The sequence below is a fragment of the Haliaeetus albicilla genome, chromosome 3 (assembly GCF_947461875.1).
Source record: "Haliaeetus albicilla chromosome 3, bHalAlb1.1, whole genome shotgun sequence".
Classification (NCBI taxonomy): domain Eukaryota; kingdom Metazoa; phylum Chordata; class Aves; order Accipitriformes; family Accipitridae; genus Haliaeetus; species Haliaeetus albicilla.
The window spans coordinates 467,809-484,176 of record NC_091485.1 but is presented as its reverse complement, the minus strand read 5'-3'; the positions used below and the strand labels follow the sequence as shown (position 1 = coordinate 484,176).

Here is a 16,368-nt window from a genome sequence, read left to right as displayed (position 1 = left end):
AAGCAAAATCGACTGCTTGTGAATGGCATATCCGAGCAATCTATGCCAAGGTTTAGAAGGTAAACAGAAGATAAAGTAGCATGATCCTGCCAAAGAATACCAGCAAATGTTTATACTTCACCTTTTACTCTAATTCATGGGCTATAAAAGGTCAGCAGCCTGTTTGCACATGGGAAGCACTTCTGTTCTGCGGGTATCTATTAAATATTGCAGGCTCTTAAGGTGCCTTTTTCCTATCAGTAAGCTGCTATTTTCCTTCTCCAATAAAGACTGAGGACAAAACATCTGAAAGTTTAGATTTAATTATTATTTAAACTCTAGGGGAAAACAGGCTGCTGCTTTTAAATGTGTTCTAATTAGGGATGACATTTTCAGTAGAATTTACAAATGTACTTGTATATGCATCCATGTATACGTATAAATATACACATATGCACTCCACACAGGTACTGTGCAAATCAAATGATGTTGTCATATAATTGTAAGTATACATGGACATACATGACAGTATTATTTGCTTTGTCCAACGAAGAGTATTAAAGACATAAAGGTGTAAAGAGTGAGAGGGTGTGCCTAGTCATCTGCTGGCCAACATACATCCATCATTCCAGTAATTCAAAGAGGAAAAAAAAACCCTAAAATATTTCTCCTTCCATCCAGAAGTAGCAATACAGTTGGCCTGCCCTGAATGCAGAAACTTGGCAACACAGGGAGGCTGTAGGGGATGTATTCACTCTTCCTGAGGGCTACAAAGGTCAGAGAGATAGTAATTTCATCTGAATCAGCCAGTAGCTAGGAAATGTTGTCTTAGACTTGCCTTAAGGGAAGCAAGATGTAATTTTTTAAAACCTCCTCTTGTCTACTGAGGTGTGCGCTTGTGCATAATAAGCAAAGCACAGAATTAAGTGATAACCCTTTTTTTTTTTTTCCTAATAATGGAGCTGTGTCCTTTTTATGAATCCCTACTTTTTCCTATGCTGCACTGACTCTGTCATGAAGAAAGCTTACCATGGAATAGTATTAGTCTTTTGTAACCTTTAATAATCTTAAAATGTGTTTTAGAAAAGATGATTCCAAAAGGCAAGTTTCTATTATCATGCTGAGAAACCCAAACTTTTACCACATTTGACCTTAAGATAAGGAGTGTGAAAGGTGGCAATAAGAAAAACTTACCATGGAATACAGCTCCCGTAGACATGCACAGTGGTTTTACTTCCAACAGCACAATTGGAAAGCCAGACTACTTCTGCTGGCTTTGGAAAACCTCACCCAAAACACAGATTCCGGTAAAACAAACCAGCAGTCAAATAAGTGAGAAGATACTGATTCCCTTGTACCACTGAATGACTTCAATACAATTTTGTAGCAAAGCGCTAGTGGTGAACCAGACAGATTAATTATATATGTATGTACACACTGAGTTTATTGGCTGGAGAAAAAACCTAACAAATTATTTGAAACACATTCTTTTGCTTTGTATCTGTGTGAAATACCAGTCTTCACAGAACTAAAATTTTGGGTGTGAACTGCCAGAATTCTTCACACAAATTATTCACAGTTGATAATTTCACTGGCTCTGATACCAAGAACAAATGACACACTTTAAAAAAACTGCAGCATTATATGAGCCAAAAGAGTGACACTTCCAGCAACAAAATCACTGATGGTCTCCTAAAGACTGTTTGGCTAGCCCCTTAATGCTATTCCCACTAGTACATCCTCTGAGAGGGGATGCCAGCTTTCACTGGACAGGTCACCTAGTTGGCGACAAATCATTGCACCTCAGCCCAACCTGCAGATTTTTTCAACTCCATTTTAAGCAGCTTTGTCCAGAAGGCCAGTGCTGTCATCCAACATGTGCAATGAAGCAAATGATAAAAGGATGGTATGACCGGACTGAGTGATGAGTAGAGGTCAATTTGTACTAATGGACAGTATTCGTGCAGACACTGGAAGCTTGTCTCTATTCCCCAGTAAATCAGAAGATATCGTTGGAGGAGCAAAATCAATTCTCAACACAAAGTTCCTAGGAACAGTTAAAAGTTCAGTTTTTTCCTCCACTAGCTACTTCCTTCTGTATTTCCTACAGTCCTTAAGATTTCAGTTCATAAGTATCAAGTATTTTCCTTGTCATTTTGTACTTCTAAAAGTTCAGCTTGCTACATTGACTTGATTTCAGCTCTTGCTATCATTAGTAAGGACAGAAGCGTTTCACCTAAGAAAAGGACTGCCAGTTTGCAGCCACATATTAGCAGAGGCCAAAACTGGGGGTTTGGCCAGTAAAAGGCTTTTTAATTACTATTTTCTAACACAAGGTGTACTTCAGGTCCAGAATAGAAGCCTGTCCTAGCCTGTTCAAGATGACTTATTCAGGTGAAGTAGAATCCTGAAGTCAGTAATAAAATTCACACTTACTTATTCTAATGCAACTAGGATTTCACTGATAATGAGTGCTGAAAGTATCATAAGTAAATACACTCTTCTAAGATTTCCCATCAACTCATCAGCACAGGAGGGTTAAGCAGCTCAGATGAGTATTCGAATGGTACTGGCTGCCTAGCTGGATAAAATCTGAATGTTAATTCTCTGCAGGGAAAAGAAATATAACAGATTAAGTACATACACTTGTCTCTAGATTGAATTAGGTACAATATTATGATGAGGTGATATATAGCAATTAAAACTCCGCTCCTATGCGGTGCAAGGATAACAAAGACTGATGAAGTAGCATGGTACTAAGTATTAATCAAGGTTAATAAAACTGATTCCACTGTACAGATACAAATGATAAAGAAATTTAGGTGGAACATATTTTCTCCTCATTAGAGCTCACATTAATCTCTGCACTTTTTGAAAAAAAAAATTAATAACATGGATAATCAATAAACTAACTATATAAAAATGAGCCAGAAGCAACTGTTCAGTGAACTTTCAGAGAATGCTTTGCACAATATTTATGTTTGGCAGATCACCAGACAGTTACAGCCATCAACAGTGAGCAACTGCCAACATCAAGCTTAAAGAATTAAACAGCCCAAATGCACCAAACTCTGTTCTTTGAAGGTTTATTAAACTTTAAGTAAGTTCACTGGAAACTAGAAATCCCATTTGTTTTGATCTTTTCTGTGTCATGCTCCCAGACAAATTTAAAACTCCACCTTTTAAAGGCAGGTTTACTAAACAGCACTGCTCCACAAAGTTAGTTGCACTAATTTCACTCTACCGTGTGTCCATGCAGCAATTATGACTGTATTTGATCCTGAAGAGCCCACCTATTCCTAAACGCACCTGCATGTCAGGGAGGTTGAACATGCTCTGTATCTCACAGCATCAGTTCTTCTCTTTCTCTCTGTCTCTTTCTTAACTTACCTGACTTTCTCTAGAGCTATGCAAACTTCCTCACTGAAGCGGATAATCTCAAACAAGAATTAATATCCTCTGTTGCATCTGTTTGTGTGTATTTATGATGTGGTGTCCGATGTTCCTCCTGCCTCAAGAAAATAAAACAAGTCTGAAAGCCTAACTGGAACATAAATCTAATGTGCTAAAATGAAAGCCTATCATGAGAGGACTCGTCAAGAAAAGCTGATCCCACTGAAGTCAGTAAAAGCGTGCCCTGCACTGCAACAAGAAAATCATAGGGGGCATTTTAGGTTTGCACAGGAAACATTGCTTTCTGTTGATTTAAGGCTAGGTTTACCTTAAGGCAGGGCTATCTGTAGGTAAACTGTATTCAGTCTGATAAGGCTCCAGCAGTACAATGGCTCTTGCATTGCTGAAGAACAGTGTTTCTGTTTTTTCCTGTGAACTGTCAGACTGCAGTTGCAGGGCACTGTTGGCTGCATTTCATGGATGGAAAGAGAGCATACAGAAAGAAATCTGGTAATGCTAGAGGTGGCATCTTGCTTCCTACTGATCAGCCTTTAGTAAAATTACCAGATCTCCATCAAATCACACTGTGCCCTCAGTTAAAGCTAATTGCAAACCCTTGTCCAGGAATGCAGATTATACCCCAATGCTATCATAATGGACTCGTACCAGCATCTAAAATTAATGATAATATATCATGTTCAGTGCCAGAAAATTATAATATTACCATGGTAACAGTTATAGGCCTTCTCAGAACCACTAATTGCTACATCTACTTGGTTTATTATCTATTCTCTTGAATTTAATTTTTTTTTCAGCATCTTGTATACAGATCCTGAGATCTGACTGAAGTGCAAAAAATTCATTTCTGCATGTGCAGTCATTGAGAGGTCCCTCCTTTTATTCCAGATGAAATCTTACCTCCGTATTAAGTCAGTGCCAAAATTAATGTTAAGTTCATTGTGACTTTGAATTTCAGTGCTGGACTAATTATGCACAGGATGCTGGCCTTTCTGAAGTATGGTGTAAACTACAGAGCTAAACGTGATGATTTACAAGAATTGGGGGGGGGGGGGGGGGGGGGCCAACAAAATGTAAAATACCAGAAAGCAAACACAGTGCTTTGGAAGTTTATTTGTTTGGTCACTATAGCCCAGAATTTATTTCATCACTTGTACCTTAATATTGGTTTGTTATGCTAAAAAAAATGAAAACTTTTGGCTGCTTCTCAAATGAAGGGGGAATGTTTCATCATGCATTTTCAGCCATTTTGGTCTGGATCTCTTGGAGGTACAGAGGTTATCCAGGACTAGAAAATCTGTTTGCGCTGAAGTAATATGTGTGTTAATGAGAATCAGCCCAATCTGACTGGAGAAAATAACTTTAAAAATGTCCACAGCTTGGTACTACAAATTTCAGTAATGGCAAAGTAAAACTGAAAAATTTTCCTAAGAAAAACTAGGTTACATCTCATTAGCAACGTAAAGACTGTTAAGGAGCATCTCCATACTGTAAGCACTATATAGTCTGTATTACTAGATGTGAGAACAACTTCAGCTAAAAGAATTACTCTGTAACATGCTGCCCCTCTAAGCAGTTCAGATGTATGAGTGTATTAGAAATTTAAGACCTGTTGGCTTCAAGCCATCTCTTATTTTCAATAAATTGGATAGACACAGAAGGCAGTTTCACCTTTCGCTAACCTACAATGTTTCTTGCCCTCTCTTGCAACCTCAAGACAGTGAGCCTTCTGCTGTCTACTGTAAATCATCCGACTTTCTGCATTCATTTTCAGAAGAACTTTTAAAGATCATACCTATCATCATCACACATGTTATTTCAGTGATTAAGTACCCTTATGATCCAGAACCTGTTACTAAAAGCTACTAAAGCATTTAAAAGTGAGTAATTTGAAGAAAAGCTATAACATGGTCACTCAACAAAGGCATTTTTTATTCATTTAATTGGGAGATTTCCTTATTTTGCATGTTATTGGGGTACAGAAATCAAATTCAGTTTGAGAACAAGTTATAATATAACTAAAGTGATAAAGTAGTAATGAAAACAAAGCATTTCAAGTCATAGTATGTAACAGCATTTTATCAGGTGGTTAGACAGACCTATGGATTTTATTACAGATTAGGTCCCTAACCTTCGTTTATCTTTAGAAGTGAGATGAGCTTGTTTCATTATTCTATACTCCAACTATAATGGTTTGCTCTTTTCTTTTTTAATGCATTCTCAGTTTTTTTATTGACTTATACAGTGGCTCTCCTGATTTCGTATCTAGTACTTCCTTTTTTCCTAGGGACTGCCAGGATAGTCATATGTTGCTTTCTATGAGACTTAAACTCTTTAATTATAGACTCACATTTAGAAAACACTTCAAGCCTGATTGATTAGGATTTTTACCTCTACAACAGTGTTGTGATTTGATAAAGATAGGATACACTGATGCAGAAATAAAAAATGGAAATTAGCCCATTAGATGCTGATATCTGGCAAAGAGAAATTACCTTTTATACATATCAAGTATTCAGCTTCTCCTCTCATTCTAATTAGATGGCCAACATCATCTTATGCTAAAATTTTTGTAAGTAAAATGTCAAATAGGTAACTTTCAAGTTTTATAGCTGTGCATTACCCACAAATGATTAAAAAAATATATATTATTTAATCAGTTAAGTATTAATAAAAGAATAGCTGCCAGGAGATGGTGTTGTTCATTGGACAGATGAGATGGGAAGTAAGAGAAGAACATATAAAAAATAAATGAAACTTATGAAGCGTCCCTCAAAGTACACATGGAATTAAAAAGCGTGATAAATAAAGCTGTGTGAGAAAACTAAGCAAATTCAAGGTAGTCACCTACAGCTAAGAAGAGACACTGTGTTAGACATATGAAAGCAAGGACAGTAAATAAAGAGAAACAGTTTCTGAAGGGCCTCGCTTTGATGTCTAGAAGGTACTGCTGAGGGACTAGTACTTATCTGTGATTGGAAATATGTTCAAAAAACTACAATTTGACATTGCCCTCTCCATTCCACCTCATATATTTCTGCCTGTTGGTTCATATACCTGCAGCAGATTTCCTTATGGCCTTGGAAACACAACTAATGCAAATGCTTCAAAAAGGAGCATACGACACTAGTCACTTCAGTAAGATTACCCCTCTACAGAAGAAATTTAATTTTTCTCTCCTCACAATCATACCCAACATCCTAGCCATTCAGCAGTCTAGTCCACCTCAATAGCATGCATGGAGGTTATGAAAATATATTTAATTTGATGTATACAAATCACAAAATGTCACAACTAAGATGGGTTATACCAAGCACGAGTATAACCAGTGAGTTCTGCCTGTCTTTTCTCCAGTGGAAGGGTGGGTCTCTTCTTCTTGGCCCACAGATTTACAGAGTTGTAAGACTTCTACCCTTCCATCAAATTTGATAAAAACTAGCAAAAAGGTCCCAAATTTTTTGAAAGAGAGGGAAAGTTCATGAAACAAGTGGATGGATGGATGAATGGACAACCTGCCAGCACTACCACAATAAATATTACTCCTTTAGGAAATCAGGTTAAAAATACAAAAGGACGCATAAAATTTTAGAGGGAGAAATCTCCCCAGTGTTTTCCTGCACCTGGTTTAAGGTTGTGTTGCTTACTTTGTTGAATGGATGGGGAATGTGGAGCTAAAGAGGAATGCTCCTCACACACAGAGTTATCAGTCAGAATAACCTTAACGCTGAGTATGGCATTTTTGTCTTTACAGCTGCGATTTCTATTCCTGTTGGGTTAATTTGTTGTTTGGAAATGTTTTTTGCATGAACGAGCATTTTGCCAGCAGAGAATGATTGTGCCCTAGAGCCCTGCCTCTCTGCATTTCATCATATTACGTAACTACTTCATGTCTATAAAAGCTATCTTCTCATACAGTGTGTGCATACCTCTCCCCCCCGAGGACACAGCTCCCTCCATTGCTGACAGTGTTTTACCATTTGCATGACATTTCCTTCACTCTTTTCCATTTAAGGTGGGAATAAGACCTACCTTTTCCTTCTAGCCTTGTTGTCCCTTCAGAAAGTGAGCAGGCCTGCTTGGAAAATTTCCTTTTATTCATTTAGTAGTTCTGTTGCTTCTGCCACCTTATTAAGAGAGAGATTTTCTTGGCAAGACAAGTATTTTCAGGACAAGAGTCGAGTCATGAAGTTAATGAGCAAAGACAGCATTAAGTCCAGCACTTATTATAAGACATTACAAATAAAACAATGGTCATGCTTCAAAACTTCTAGCAAACAGAAAAATTTTATCTTTCCTTCTTTCAAATTTAGAAGCCATCAAGGGGGAAAAGTGGATGTAAGAAGTTAATAAAATCTACCATTAAAAAGAAAGTGGAGATGCATATTCATTAAGAAGACAGCATTGCCTGAAACATTCTAAGAACTAAACTATTATTCACTTGACAGTGCTGTCTCACAGATACATAAAGACAGTTAATGAATGGATTTAGCTGTCTGGTTTCAGGACATTTTTAACCACTAACTATTTGCTAATAACTCAGTGCTGGAAGAGATCACGTTGCCGGTGGCATAAATCAAAGTCTAGTTATGAAGAATATTCCCAATATGCTACCCTTTATGTGAAATCAAAATTATGACTCTGCTTTCCTTAGACTAAACGTTGGTATTCAGCCACAACATAGAAACACAACCCAAAATTAAATTTAAAAATTTATTGGGCTGCCAACTTCCTATTTATGCAGACAACTTTGACAGAATGAGAGGGAGCACACCAGCAGTGTGACAGCACTTGGGGCTTTTGCCACATTTAGATTTCTTTTTAGCCAAGGGGGAAGAACATAGAAGAGAAAACAATATTCATCTGAGTTTTAATTCATAAGTGCTAGCTTTTTCTCCACAAACAGGGGTGGCGTTTGCAAGAGAAAAGTAGTTTGCAGTAGACAACTGTAAATATATGGCTGATGCAGCCTCTCCTTTGGGATGCTGGAGGCAGCAGTGCAGTTTTAGGAGATTCTCACAGGTGGAGTTGGGAGGAAGGCTGCTCTCAGCTCCAGGGATCTGGAGAATCTGAAACAAATCTGACTCCTCCACTTAAGTTCTTTTCAGGTAATAGACCAGGGGTACAGACAGATGTTTCTTCATGCCTCTTGTAGCTGTTCATTAAGACAGAAGACACGCTTATTTTCCTCCTTCTCCTCCACAGACATAGCTGGGTCACAGCCTGAGGAAAATGTGCCAGGGTGTGAAGACAACCACTTATATGAGATACTGTCTATGCAGGGCTGCTTCATTAGGTGTTCTTTTCAAGACTGGGCAATAAACCATTAAAAAACCCACAACACAATAAAACAAGAAAAAAAAAAAAAAAGCAGTAGAAATGCTTTCCTCCTCTCTTATTGGGTATTTTGCCAACTGCATCTGGACCCCCCTGAGCCATCCTGGTCTCCCCAGCCCAGGAAGGACACTGATGCGCGGGGTGTGGGCCCAGCGCAGGGCCTTCAAGATGGTGAGGGGCTGGGACATGTGGCACGCGAGGGCAGGCTGAGGGAGCTGCCTCTAGTCATGAGGGTGGTGAGGCACTGGAACAGGTTGCCCAGAGAAGTTGTGGATGCCCCATCCCTGGAAGTGTTCAAGGCCAGGTAGGATGAGGCTTTCATCAACCTGATCTAGTGAAAGATGTCTCTGCCCACTGCAGGGGGGGGTGGAGTGGATGACCTTTAAAGGTCCCTTCCAACCCAAGCCATTCTGTGATTCCATGATTCTATGATTTTTAGGTTAGTCTGGGATTTTTTTTCCAACCCAGTTTATAACATCAGGAAGTGACTTCTACTGTAATAGTCCCATAATACTGATCTGTGCCCTCTGATAACCTTTCTAGATGAAGCTCAGGAGGGTCATTAGCCCCTTTCCAATGCTTGCCTGTGAAAATAAACTTTCAAGGCACTAGATTTGGACTGATACATAATCTAATGCGATTATTGTGCTGCACTGTGGATGCATTAGTGAATGTGGCACAAAGGGCAATGCATGCTGAAATCTTGTGAACTATCAGTCCGATTTGTTCAAGTTTCTCACTTCTGTTGCACTGTCTGAAATTGTCATGCTTCACTCAGGCACGGTAAAAGCTAAGAGAGTTGTGCTGTTATGTTTTGAATAGCTGACATGAGTAATGGCCTTCAATATAATGGCATGAGGTAAAGAACTCACAGTACTCTCTGATGTTACGGTATTGCTCTGCATCTCCTTTATTTACAGCTAGCCATGCTACTTATAGTGAGTATTACACTGTTGGCTCTTGACAAGAGCACCTCACAAGAACCAATTTGCATGTCTATAAGCTTTTGCCATACATTAGTAGGGAATACGTAAAGTATCATTCGGAGGTTGTACACTGAGAGCCTTTCTCTAGAAAGTCCTGGGATTTCATTGCTATTTCTCCATTTATTTTATTAAATGGACTAAACAGAAGCACCTCTTCATGAACTCAAATGAGCTAAAACTACATTTTCCTCACCTTACAAGAAATACTATCCTAACACAGATCCTTAAATCTTACCATCAGATAAACAATGCTTAGCACATCTGATCACTGTACTTCACAAGCATGATTCAAAATACAAGAGTCTCGGTGGGAGATTCCCACTTAAAAAACTCCAGATTTTCAATAAACTTTCAGTGTAAATCTGAATTTCTTGTAAAATCAGTGAGTTTGAGAAAGATTTAACGCTGGAGCCATATTAGAGTTCTGCAAAATTAAAATCCAGGTTTGACTATAAAATGTATGATGAAACTAGGATTTTGATGTTAGAATTAAAAATCATATAGCCTTGGTTTTAACTCCTATGACTCATGTTTGAATTCTATATTACAGTCTGGTTGCTCAGCGTGTTGTAAGCACTAACAGCATGCTCCTGATGTATATTTTTCTTTTTTTTCCCAATTATAATCCACACATTAAATTGGATTCCTCTTCTTTTTAGCTAACTCCAGTGCAGTCTGTGATCACAGATTTTCATACAGATTATAAATGCTTTGCTTGATTTGTTTGCCAATTGTCTTTATGCATTTAGTTAAACAGAACAGAACAGAAATGATCTCTTGTACTAATCGTTCATGCTTGCATCATGCTGCTTTCATTTTTGCATTTCTAAAGGAAGCTGTAATAAAACAAATGTTCTTTTTGTTCTTACTCATTTCTTAAGCCTCTTAATAAGAGACATTGTATTATTTAAGATAGTAATAACCTCTTTTATCTAACAATATCACTGACCCATTGGTGCTATGCTAGAATTTTGTAGCTTTAAACAATGCAAAGCAAAATTAAATCGATAACCTAATCCAGCAATGCTCATGAAATACAAGAGCTGCTAGAAGTTGAATATGATAAGAAGAACTTGATAAATAATCCTGAGAATATACCTCTGGATTGTTTGGGGGAGGGAGGTTGATTCTCTGAAGCTTTATGAAATTTCTTCCTTCTTCATTTTGCGTTATGATTAAACCAACACTTTAAAAAAATATTTTTTCCCTCTCACCACATCACAACTAGCCTATTTACCAAAGATTCTTAAATATCTAAATTCTTAATAAGAAAGTGCAACTGTTTGAACTATGATACTCACTTAAGATGTAAGAGGCCCATATTTAATTCCTCCCTCTATCCAGAGCAGGTACCATAGACTCAAACTTAGTTCTTACATATGCTAAGTAAATGTACATGTCATTCAAGTGCCTTTCTCCTTAAATTTTGACCACAGCTGGCACCCTAGATCTCAGAAACCTTTCTCTGTCAAATGGTTATATTCTTGCAGGGTAAGTTTTGTGTGCTGTAATTCAGTATTTAATGAAAAAAGTGGCTAAAATTTCCAAATAGATGATTTTTAGTACTACAAGTGGTCAAGGTTTGTTTGGTTGAGTTTTTTTAAATGTCCCTTGATCCAACTCTGTGGTCATATGCATAGTGTCCTATAACGATATGTTGGGTTTAGTTCTCAATTATGATTTAAAAAAAAAAAAGTTACCCAATACATAGTTGACTTGACTTTTTGTTGTACCCTGGATCTATTTGGGACCTTTCATTCCTGGGGTGAATGTACACAGGAGGTATAAGCTTTTCAGTTTCTGAAATGCAATAGGAATATAGCTGGGGCAGTCACAGGGATTTTAAAGCATTCTTTGAAGGTGAAAGGATTTTCCAACTCCTGAATGGAGCAGACACCTTCTTAACAAACTTGAAATTGAAGACCACATTCCTTTGACTGGTTTGACTGCTATTATCAAAGCCTGCATCCTGAAATGTATTATAGCACATGCCTCATGACATACCTGTCATCTGGGCCCGAGAAATTTAAATAAATGATTGAATCTACAAACACACATGCATATCTTTAAAAAATGAAGGCAAAAAATGTTTTCTGAATCTTTATCCTGATTACAGCTAGTAGGACTTAACTGAAGGAAGATTTTTGAGGTATGTTTGCTTGGTTTTTGTTTTGGAAACTACTGTCTCAAAGTTTTCGCTGGACTTGCATCACATTGTTTTCTCAGTTGGAGAGTGAAATTTCTGGTCAAATGAGAGGACAGTGCTTGCTGTGTCTTTACCATAGTAGAAAATCCAGCTCAGTTCTCCAAAATCCCAGGAAGGAGCTGTAGTCAATGTGCTGTAGAACTGGTTTTGTACAATGTTCTTTGTTGGAATAGCCCCTCTTCATGCTAACAATATGCACTGATAGGAGTGTCAGCCTTAGAAGAAAAACTTCACTTGGCTCTCACTCAACACACAAAAGTATCCTAATCTCTTATTCTGCAGTATGGAAGAGACTGTCTGTGGGGTGTGGTGGGGGAAAAGTCTCATTTACAGATTGATGTGGAGCCAAAACTAACACAGAAACACTAAGACCCTTGCAAGTGGAATTGAGGGGACTGTTTGGCTTTGTTTGGCTTTTGTAGAATAGAAAACAATGATTACAGGAAACAAACAAACAAAAACCCCCAGCTTCTCCTCCAGCAAAAGGAAAGAGAATTTCCAGCTTAAGTATCCTTGCAAATCCCAGCCCTCCATTTTGGACGGTCGCACACAAAGGCTACTTTATACTTTACAAAATGCTTCCCTAACGAACAATTACATAGTGTTGTGTTTGTGCTGCTGTTAATATTGTCAAAATAGTGTAGACAAAGACACTTTTCTTTCCCTGCAGCTTTTATTTCTGCAGGTCATTTACTGATGATTTAGTTTACTAAATATTTCTGAGAAGATATAAAACCCTCCCAAGAAACATGTAGTGCTTCAACATGTTTTTAGACATGTTATTTTCAAATACCACAAAATTCCCCTATAGTCACTATTCAGACATCCTTGTCTCTATTAACATTCCTTGATGTGCCTTGGCATCCTGACCTTGCAATGTTTTGTCTGATAATTTTCAATCTTTCTCTTTTTCAATCTTAATTGCTTCTGCTCTGTGAGTTTTCTTGCACACCACTTCTTATAGCACTCGAGGCAGAACTGGCAGAGGTGTCACTGCTGCACAATAGGGGTTTCAGCTGCTTCTAATTTGCTCCCTCATATACAGAAGTGTTTTCCAGAGATACTATTTCTTGTGATTATATTAAAATATGACCTGTCTGATAGAAATAAGGGAATGACAGACATAACTACTTTCCAACACTAGAATAGATAACTTTTAATAATGAAATAATGAATCCCTTCATACTATGTAACATTTTACTTCTATATTCCAACTATAATGTTAAAAGCAATCACAACTCAGCAGTTATTTTACATTTAAGATGGAATCATGAAGTAATATTTGAAGTTCTCTGAAACCAAGCTTTAGAATACATGGACCCTGTTTGATGGCTGTCTCTCTCGCAGTTATTTTGTTTACACATCGGAATGAAACAGTTGGCTGACTGAACTAAAACCAGACAAAAACTTTTCAGGAAATGCAGCATCTGCTGGGGGGAATAAAAAGAAAAAAAAAAAAAAAAAAAAGAATCTTGGAAAATTATTAAATCAGAGCCAGGTTCAATTCTTTGTTTGTCTAACTGTTTGGGATGTCACCATGACTTTTAAGAGTAGTAACTTATTTTTAGAGTCTTTTTAATTGCATTTGTTTGATATTGAAGGCATGCTTTTTGTAGATACCTGCAGCAATTTGAAAATCAGCAGAAATAATTGATTTTTCCTCTTGTTTGTATTTACAGGAAAGAAGGGGGTTTTTTCCCCATGCCGACTTATTAATTCTAAAAAAAGGAAAACTAGGTTCCTTGTTGCAAAGACATGTATCCAATATAGCAATAGGTCCTTCCACAATTACTATTTGCATGTTTAATTTCTAAATTATCAGAATCAAAACCACTGTTGCCACCAAGAATAACACTGTTCTTGACAATCCATTGGATTCAAGAACATTGCTGTAATCTCATAAATAAATCAAATTGCCAAGAAAGCTCCAAAGAGAAAATTAGAACACACCACATAAGAGCAGCTGCCAGTTTAATGTAAAAATATGGATCGGGTATGAAAACCAGCTCTCTTCCTCTCTTCTTCCATTTATAAAGGGAACAATGCAAATATTGTGGGATTCCCATGTCCTAATACCTGATTCTTTTCTATCTACTTTTAATTCTGTGTGATTTTCATAATCACAGCCTGTCTGTTCAGCTGTAGCACCACCTGAATCTTTCCCATGAAGTCTGTGGCCCTGATCAGGAAATGAGATTTCTGTGTCTTCTCAGTAGTGATGACCAACCGAGCTCAGACTTAGGCCAGATACATGAAATCAGGACAGGCCAGGACCCATAACCAGAATACTGAGTATTCCAGCCTAAGTCGTTTGTTAGGGATGTGATCAGACCTCAACTCCCGGGAAACTGAGAGAGTCTACATGAACTACTGAAGGGATTAGCTGAAGGCAAATGTTGTGTCAGGCTAAAGGTTGGAGAGCCAGAGGAGCTAAGCAGTAGGGCATATTTTCAGTTGAAAAGAAAGGCCAAAGGCAAGAGCCAGTGCAGGGCCCTTGGACAGGTGCAAGGAACTGTAATAAGGTCAGAGCTGGCAGCCAAGCTAAGACCAGAGCAGAGAAACCACAAGGAATAGGAATCTGACAAAACCACAGCATTTGAACTACATCATGAACTTGGTAGAATGCTTGAAGTCCTAGCTAAGAAGGGAAGAGAGAAATCCCTGTATTAAAAATTACTGTGGAAATAGATGAGCAGATCATTGTCAAGGTGGGCCTGACAGGGGCTGACAATCATGGCTCTAAAATCTTTACTTTCAAAAAAACAGGGAGCAGCCATTCTGTTTTATTTGGAAATTATAATTTGCTGCTCCACTTCTTGTAAAGGGATGCAGATGTTCCTTGCCACTCGGTGAGCAAATACTCTTCTAATTACTGCCAATTATTAACACAGCTAAACATTCTTCCATGCACAGGCATTCCCCTACAATGAAAATGATCTGTTATTTTTCACGGGACTTAAGAGAGCTCCAACTTTCACAAACCGTCAACAAGAGACAGGAAAAGACAAAAAATAAAATGGATGAGACATACATACTCTCAGTTAACTGCTGTGATTCCTATCTTCTGGAAGATGGGCAGAGATATTCTTCCTTCTTACTCAGATACAGTAAGGACATTTGTAGCACAGATCCTCCCAAGAAGTTCTGAAAAGCATATTAAACCAACAGAAAACACTGAGCAGCAAACAACTGACGTTTGGTTGCCTACTGATTTTAAGTTTTTTGCTTCATCTGTGTGCATCACTGTGACAATTCCAGCCGTCTAAAAACCTTCTAAGCCCCTCTGTAGTATTAGCACCTCCCTGAGGTGGCATGTATCTGAATCACATAGTAACCAGCTGGGAAAGAGGTGGCATGTGTTGCGATCGGCTTGCAGATCTGTGTACTAATTCAACAGCTACTATACCCGTGCTAGTCACCAGGCCAAGCAGATCAGATAACTGTTGGCTTCACCATGTTGCCACTATGTCAGGGGGTTGCAGCGATGCTAGTCTCTATCCTTGATCTACCACCTTCAGTGTTCTTAAGGAATTCAGTGTCTTCGATCCTGTTTGAACTTGGCCAGCAGTCATAAATGTCCCTGCAAGAGAAGTGGAAGACTCAAAACCTGGCAGATGGACAGTGCAATTCCATATGCCACATTTCCTCAGAAAAGCAGGCCAAAAAATATTCCAAACCCACCTCTTCAATGTTAATCTTGCAAACAAAACCTGTTCTGAAGAGGCTGAATATAGCTTCTTGTACTGCTGACTAAACAGAAAAAAATTTAGGGTGCATGGGAGGACTGTATATAAACACAAAAAAAGCAAAGGACAGCAGTAACAGGTTGGAAGATCCAGGGGGGAAAATGTCTTCCTTTTTTTAAACACCTGTCACCATGAAAGGTGTAGTCACCGCTTTATATGGAGAAAATAGAGCAGCTATATGGGTCCTAACAGAGGTTAAATTGGTACAGATGATTAGAAACAAAGTATGTAGACACAGAACTCTAAGAAACAGACCTCACCTCAGCAGCATGCAACGCTCTGTCTTGATTGAAGCGCATGTTTGTTATTTCTCCTCTGACCCATCTGCCAGTTTCTTCCTCCCAAGCCCACTGCCTAGTACTAATATACTCTTCTATACTTAACGGAACCTCAGGTTATTCAGCATTATCTTATCCCCATATATTTTAGACCTACTGATGGCAATTAAAACTGAAAGACATGAAATTTTTAAATTGTCGCAAAATAAGAGTCTTTAATATGTATTTTCTTAGCACTATGTTCAGATAATGATAGGGCATATACATGGGTGTTCTAGCGTTCAGAGACAGGAAAGATGAGAAAGAAGGAGGAAAAATTCCACCAACTTCTCCCATGCTAGGCAATACTGAAGTATACTGTCAGCATCAATACGCTGCCCACAGACAAACCAGACTACTTTTTTGTTTTTCTCATACAGTTTGTGTGT

The 16,368-nt window shown here is 38.1% G+C and overlaps 1 long non-coding RNA gene across 1 annotated transcript; it reads right to left on the bottom strand.

Moving 5' to 3' along the window:
- Positions 1-5,341: 5,341 nt before the first annotated feature.
- LOC138684660 (uncharacterized) lies at positions 5,342-15,671 on the bottom strand. The gene is made up of 3 exons (XR_011323888.1): positions 15,598-15,671; positions 15,323-15,496; positions 5,342-15,060 (listed from the first exon to the last, which is right to left on the bottom strand). It is a non-coding gene; the product is annotated as an uncharacterized lncRNA (long non-coding RNA).
- Between the last annotated feature and the right edge of the window lie 697 nt (positions 15,672-16,368).